Source organism: Balaenoptera borealis (genome assembly GCF_965194805.1).
Source record: "Balaenoptera borealis genome assembly, chromosome: 7".
NCBI lineage: Eukaryota > Metazoa > Chordata > Mammalia > Artiodactyla > Balaenopteridae > Balaenoptera > Balaenoptera borealis.
Genome location: NC_138864.1, coordinates 27,138,651 through 27,145,921, shown reverse-complemented (window position 1 = coordinate 27,145,921; position 7,271 = coordinate 27,138,651). Strand labels below are relative to the sequence as shown.

The following is a 7,271-nucleotide window of genomic DNA, read 5'->3' as shown; positions in this document are numbered from 1 at the left end:
ACTGAAGAACATAGACTCGATACTATTTTCCATCTCTTATCTCTTTCGGGATGTCTTACTCTGATAATTCTCTCTCTTAGAAGAGTTATAAATTTTCCTTCTGGGTGTTGATAACTTATCTGAAAAAGCTATGGTGCATTTTATACCTTCTGTGTGGACTTTTTGCTATTAATCTGTTCAGAAATTATTTCATACACTTCTGTATCACTAGAAATAAATGGTCACAGCAGTGTTTTGTTTTTGTTTTGTTTTTCTGGTTTTTAATCAGGCCATCAGAGCTAGCTCCTTCAGTTTTAAAATACATTTCAATTTTTCCATGTTTCCATTTCTCTCCCATAATCATCTGATTGGTTATTAACTTGAGACCTCTTTTTCTTACAGTCCACAGTGCATGTGCCATCGCAAATGTTATGGAACTTGTGACACATTTGGGGAACAACTCTAATAATACAACTCTTACACATTCCCAATACAGAAAACACTTTTCTTCAGATTGACTGAAGATATTTCTGTTGGCAAATGAATTGCCTTGTTTTCTGAATTTTTCTTTAGGTCTTAATGTTCTTGGTTGTATGTCCGAAATTATGACTTCCCTGCCCTATTCCTTGTCTCACTTACAGACAGTTGATGATCTTTCATATAAACACCTTTTTGTTGCTCTTATTTTTAGGGCCTTTGTTTCAAACAAATGTAATCAGTCACATTTCCAGTTTCAAACAGTTTAATTCAAACCAAGTTCCAGGTAGTCAAGCACCATTTACAAGATGTACTATCTTTTATAGGACTCAAAATTTCAATGTTTATCTTTCTATGAATATATTAATAAAGTCCTTAGAAAGGATCAGCTAGATTTGTCTCTGTCCTGATTCTATTTAGATCTTCCTTTTCCTGTCTATGAGCTTTTTTGTATGTTTTTATATTCCATGGCAGTGATTTGTTTACTTCCTAGTATTATGGGGAGTTTCTACTCGCTTAAAAATTGCTGTTAATTGCAATATATAATAATTATTAACATTTATTAGTACTATGTTTCAAGTGCTCCTAGTTTGTAAATCATTTCATTATTTCCTTTAATCTTTTTTACATTCCTTACAGAATTTTATTATGACCTATTTTATGAATGAGGAAACTAAAATCAGATTGGTTTAGGAATTGTCCATCATCAAACCACCAGTGCATAGGGAAATCACGTTTCAAATCTTAGCTTATCTGTGATATTTCACTGCCTTGTATGTATGATCTTCTTTAAAATATTGATTTATTTCCTCCGTTAAAGCCCCCAAATCATAATTCCATCGGTCTTGTAATTCCTATGACTCTGTCTAAATTTATGAGTAAGAGCATGCAATGCAGTAATTGCTGGAGATATGTCTTTCCTGTAACTTTGTTCAGTGCAAATCTTCTATGTGATGTGAGTGTGATTGCAAGCAAACTTCCCAGGGTAAAGAAATTTGTTGCTCTTGTGGCTGAGAATACTCAAATTGAGTAACATAACTGAACTTACCAGTTAAACATCTCATGTTTTCCCTGTATAAGATATTAATTCTCTAGTGCTACCACCCCTGCTTTAAAAAATCCTATATGCAATGTCCATTTTTCAGGTTGCATGCATTCAGAACAACTTTGGCAATGTCTTTTTGAACTCCTTCCCAGTATTAACTCTTATTCATCCAAGGTGCTCTGTACAAATAAAATTCTACAAACTGAGCTCAATATGAAATATTTCTGGCAAAATAAGGACTCCTTACATGTTTGAGATAAATGTTAAAAATAAGGCAGAACAAATAAAATGAAAAGAAATAAAACAGAAAAGCAAGAGCATTGGAAATTTTGATTGGGGGTGAGGACTTTATTAGTCTTATCTGGAAAAATTAAATGAGAATTGTGAATCATGTTAAGGAGTGAATCATGCTATCAGATTATAAATTTCATTTTAAAGATATAATATTTAATATAGTGTGGTAGTGGCTTAAGAATTGAGGGACAGATAATGGAGTAGCTCTAGAACAAATGTTAGAATCTCAATATAGGATTTAAAATATCACAAATTCATAAGAAAAAGAGGTATTATGTTTAACATTGTGTTGGAAAAATTAACTATTTAAAAAAAAAAAACAATTCTCAGTTGGCATTACATCTAAAATATATTGAAGCAATGAAAAGTTTAAAGGTAACAACTAAAACTATAAAATATCAATACATATGGATATTTAAGATATGGAAGATGAGAACTTTCTAAGAATGAAATCATAATATGTATGAAGATAAAATACATTTGCCTATTACATAAAATTTTAAACCTTTAATATATCAAACATTAACATTTTCCATTCTATTAAAATGTTTATTTCCTTTTATAGCTAAATAATTAATATATATCAGTAAGCAAAACAGCCAAATTTATGAATAATTATTTTACATAAGTCATATAATTAAGTAATAGGCACATAAAAATCCAACTCATTATGAATCAGAGAAATGCAAATAAAAGTATGTGTCCTATAATAGCCTATAAATTGACAGCAAGAAAAGTATAGTACTGACTGTTATCACTTCAACCAAAGTTGGCATCACAAGGTGGCAAGGAAGATGGTAAAAAAATGAGGTTAAATGCGTTTGCCAAAGAGCAGTTAATGTAGGAGAAAGTAAATACTTCTGGTCCATATAATTTGTGGATCTACCTCTCCACTATTTCTTGGAGTAAATAAACACAGGCAATTTCAAGAAAATTGAGTCCAACTTAAGACAGAGAAGCCCTGCGTTCAAAACACAGATATCAAGCTTTGGAGGGCAGGTGGTGTCTTAATCTGTTCAGGCTGCTATAACAGTACCGTAAGCTGAGTGGCTTATAAACAATAGAAATTTATTTCTCACAGTTCTGGAGGTTGGGAAGTTCAAGATCAAGGTGCCAGCAGATTTTGTGTCTGGTGAGGTCCTGCTTCCTGGTTCACAGGCTACAGTCCTTTCTCTATGTCCTCACATGGTGGAAGGAACAAGGGATCTTTCTGGGGTCTCTTCTTAAAAGGGCACTAATCCCATTTATGAAGGCTCCACCTTCATAACCTTATCACCTCCCAAAGGCCCCACCTTCAAATACCACCACATTGGGGATTAGATTAATATATGAATTCTGGGGAACACAAATATTCAGTCTATAGCAGGTGGTAACTGTTTACAGATATTATGTATATTATATGCATATATGTAATATATATTTACATTTAATAGTCTGTATAGATCTAAAAGCAATGATGATCTTTTAAGATTCATTGATGCCTATAAGTGCTCATATTTCATAAATGTATACAAAGTTTAAAAATTCATAGCTCTGGTCAAAACTCAGACATACTAAATATCTTTGTATATTATTTAAAATGAAAATATTATGCTTCAACTCATGCATGGTTTTCCTTTTCAATTTTAATATAAACATGATGCCAGCCAATTAATTTTTCTTCCATAGCTTCTTTTCACATTTTAGTTGAGCCACAGAAATACTAAATGAATACTATGTATATATTTTTAAGTGGAATATTTTTTTCAGGTTGTATTTCTACCAGAATCTTTTGTTCCAAGTCATTGACTGCATTTCATAAGAATGAGTCACTTCAAAATGAGATTTCTTGGATTATAAGCATAATGTCCATGTGTTTAGAAAAAGAGAAGAGAGAAATATTTTTCAAAAAAAAAAAAAACCAGATGAGTAAGTTAGCATAGCCAAAGGGCAGCAACATCTGATGTGGTGACAGTCTTTGCATGCTTCATGTATTAATGCAGTTTCCATAGCAGCCAACATATCACATGATAGTTCAAAATAATTTATGATTGCCAAGAATTCTTAAAGGGAAACATACCCAACTCTGATATAATTTTTAAAATCTACTAAGTGTTTCTGAATCTAGATCCTTGACTCAGGCCCCAAAATGAAACTTTAGGGGAACCACAACCTCCAAATTTCTACCTCCCTATCCATAAAATAATGATAAAAATATATGCCATGCCTGCCTCATAGGATAAGTGATTAATAATTATGAACATGCTTTGGAGAGTGAAATCTGATGAACAAATACGGGACACAGTTAATTTGCAGAATCATAGACTATTATAACTGGTAGAAATGTTAGAGGTCACCTGGTCCCAGCCCCTCACTACACAAATGTAGTAAAGGCACTAAATTTGTCCACAGGGTCACATTAGATGAGCAAGAAGGTCGGTCATTTGTTTCCACATCCGGCGCACTTGGCCTTTACACTTCTCTGTCCCTGTGGTCGGTTACTGCTCTATGAGATCCACCACCCCCTGCCTGCCTGAGTCTCCACACTGGTTAGTATGGTCCAGTCTTCAGAGGCCACAGTCTGCACAGATCTAGTCATATAGAACTTCAACATTTATCTTTTTTTCACAGCTGAGAATCTTCCTATTAATCCCAAACTGAGTCCTTAGAATACTCTTCTTCTAAGTTCTTTCAATTGTTTTAGTGTTTGAGAATGATCTTTGATATAACAGGGATTTTTAATAGAACTTTCAAGATTCTAACTAAATTTCAAGTGACTAGGCATTATGTAAGTCCAACAGGGAAGAGACTGTCTCCTGGAAGAGTTATTGTCTGAGCAGTCAGTTGAAAGGATGCAGCATCTATAGCCCATTTTCGTTGTGTATGGTATATTTTAGTTTGGGGGCAATTTCATGTACAGGTCTAGTTTAATCCTTTTTTAAAATATTTATTTATTTGGCTGCACCAGGTCTTAGTCGTGGCACGCGGGATCTTCATTGAGGCATGCGGGATCTTTAGGTGCGGCGTGCAGGGTCTAGTTCCCTGACCAGGGATCGAACCCTGGCCGCCTGCATTGGGAGCATGGAGTCTTAATCACTGGACCACCACGGAAGTCCCTAGTTTAATCCTTAAATAAACTCTCTTTGAGGAAGGTTAACCCGATTTTGTTGTTGGAAAAACCTGATTTTCAGAGATATTAATTAACCTTTCTATTGTGACAGTAATATTGGAGCGAGGGTTTGAACTTAGGTTTTTTGTTTTGCTTTGTTTTTTATCAGATGCTTTCTCTATGACTTAAAAATCAGTAAGTGCTTTTGATCAGGCTTGTCCACTGGCTTGGTGTCATCTGCCTGTGTGCCCTAGAATGAATGAAGCTTGGCACAGCGACCAATTTCTTACACAGGTTCCGAGATTTCCTAAGCCATTCGAATATGCCGCCTTGGTCCGTTTCTTCGGACTTAGCTGCTAACCTTGCCTTTTCAACTTGAGCCATCGTCTCTCAACTCTTGGCTGTAACACTGATTACTGATTATGACCCTTTTGATTTGATCCTACTGCCCCACGAACAGACTTCACATACCCTGTCCGGGCCTGGTAGATAAAAACTGCTAAGGGTGAATTTGTTAACTGTGATTGGCTAGTGCTTGATCAAAAATAAACTGCTAGTGGCAGGGACTTAGCAGCTTGACATCCCTAAACTATAATATATTCTAATGACTTTGTTTACTTTGTAAATCACTTTTTCATTATATGTCTGTATCCACAAACTATCACCATTACCCTTCTCGATCTCCCCATACCCCATTCCCTGCACAATACACCTCTTATTTATAAAGCACTTAAATATTAGAAATAGAAGGCACTTCTAGAGATCATTAACCCTAACCCCACCATTTTACATATTATGATTCTGGATCACAGAAAATGTAAGATCATCCAAGTTATTGGTGGCAAAGTCCCTGACAATCAGCTATCAATCTGTCTTCTTTCTAGAATATCAGTTTTTAATTTATTCATTCTCGTTGTTAGCTTCTCCCCTTTCTACAAAGAATACATCAAGGATACCATGTTGAACAAAGTTTATAGATAAATTTTACCTTATCTAGTTATCCTGATGCCATCTTCCTGCCCAGAGTGTAGTCATTGAGAGAAATCATAACAACTCTACCAATTTACAAGACAGGAATAGTTGTTCATATAAGTTTGGCATGTCTTGGAAAATTACCCAAACATTAATAATAAGTCCAAGAATGCTTTGGCAAAGAGTGCAGGACTTAAGTCTGCAGCCAATCAGAATACATTAGCAAAGAACCAGTCATTTGATAGTCAAATTCCGTGGACTTCAAATGGTCCTAATTAATGGTGCTTCCTGGACTTCATTTTTCATGCTAACAGACAAACAATATATCCCAAGGGGAAGGTAATAATATATCCCAAGGGGGAGGTACCCTTCAACACTCTAAACTTCATGAGTGTTCAATAAATGTGAATGATTGACTAATCCATTGAACATGCAAAGTAGTGGTAAAGGGTGTGAGCCCTGGAGCTTAACTACCTGAATCTTATGTCCCTTTTACTTGTTGTAACTTAGACAAGTTACTTGTTCTCTGATCCTCAGTTTCCTTGTCTTTAAAATGGAGCTAATAATACCTCAAAGGATTATTGCAAGCAATAATGAGATATTTCAGGCAAAGTGCTTAGAAATTCTCTGACACAGAGGGAGCACTTGATAAATGTCAACTATTATGTTTAAATCATTGAAAATTTTCTTTTTCGTAGACATGAAACAAATGACAGATTGTGTTCTCTTTCAGAAAAAGGAATCCATTCATTTTCAGAAAAAAAATGACAGTTTTTACAAGCACAGCCTATGTCTGAGTTCCGGCCACGGCCCAGCTGTGTGATCTTAGCCAAGTAAGTTAACCTTCCTGTTTCTGTTTCCTCCTATTTAATATAAGTATCATAGTACTTACTACTTTGTGGCATGTTATGAGGTTTAGATGAGTTACTACGTATGAAATACAAAGTTACCAAGTTGGCCTGTAGTTAGCACATTGAAAACATTTGCTATTATTCTGGATCTTATGCATAAAGAAGGATACGATCAGAATTACTCCAATCAGCAGACTGACTTGAATGTGAAATTAAAAGTTTTGCCAGCCATTTTCATTATTCTTTGAAACAAAATATTTTATATTCTTATTGTACCCAATAACTATTACTCTATTTGACAGGAAATGGTGTGAGACGAAAACACCTATAAATCACAGTTTTTTTGTTTTTTTTTTAAGAGTCTGCTGTTGGATTACTGTTTTGGCCTTTCAGGATTGAGTCAGATTAGTTGAGTAACACAGCACCTTCCACCACCACCCGATTCCCACCCAGGTTCTCTGTGGAGTTGTGAGTTTGTAAGTAGAAGAGTTTGCTTAAATTACAGAAGAGCACAAATGTCGAGATTGTTGCTGTGCCAGCAACATTTCTGCTAGGTGGGATGCAT

General features: G+C 35.0%; 1 pseudogene across 2 annotated transcripts in view; it reads left to right on the top strand.

Moving 5' to 3' along the window:
* LOC309632148 (cullin-1 pseudogene) overlaps positions 1 to 7,271 on the top strand; it is a 67,025-nt pseudogene that overhangs the window by 12,945 nt on the left and 46,809 nt on the right. Inside the window, exon 2 of one of the 2 annotated variants that reach the window (XR_014249533.1) lies at positions 6,589 to 6,688. The product of XR_014249533.1 is annotated as a cullin-1 pseudogene (transcript). Of the gene's footprint in view, positions 1 to 1,551; positions 6,689 to 7,271 lie in introns of those variants that run through there. The other variant, XR_014249534.1, reaches the window with a different exon arrangement.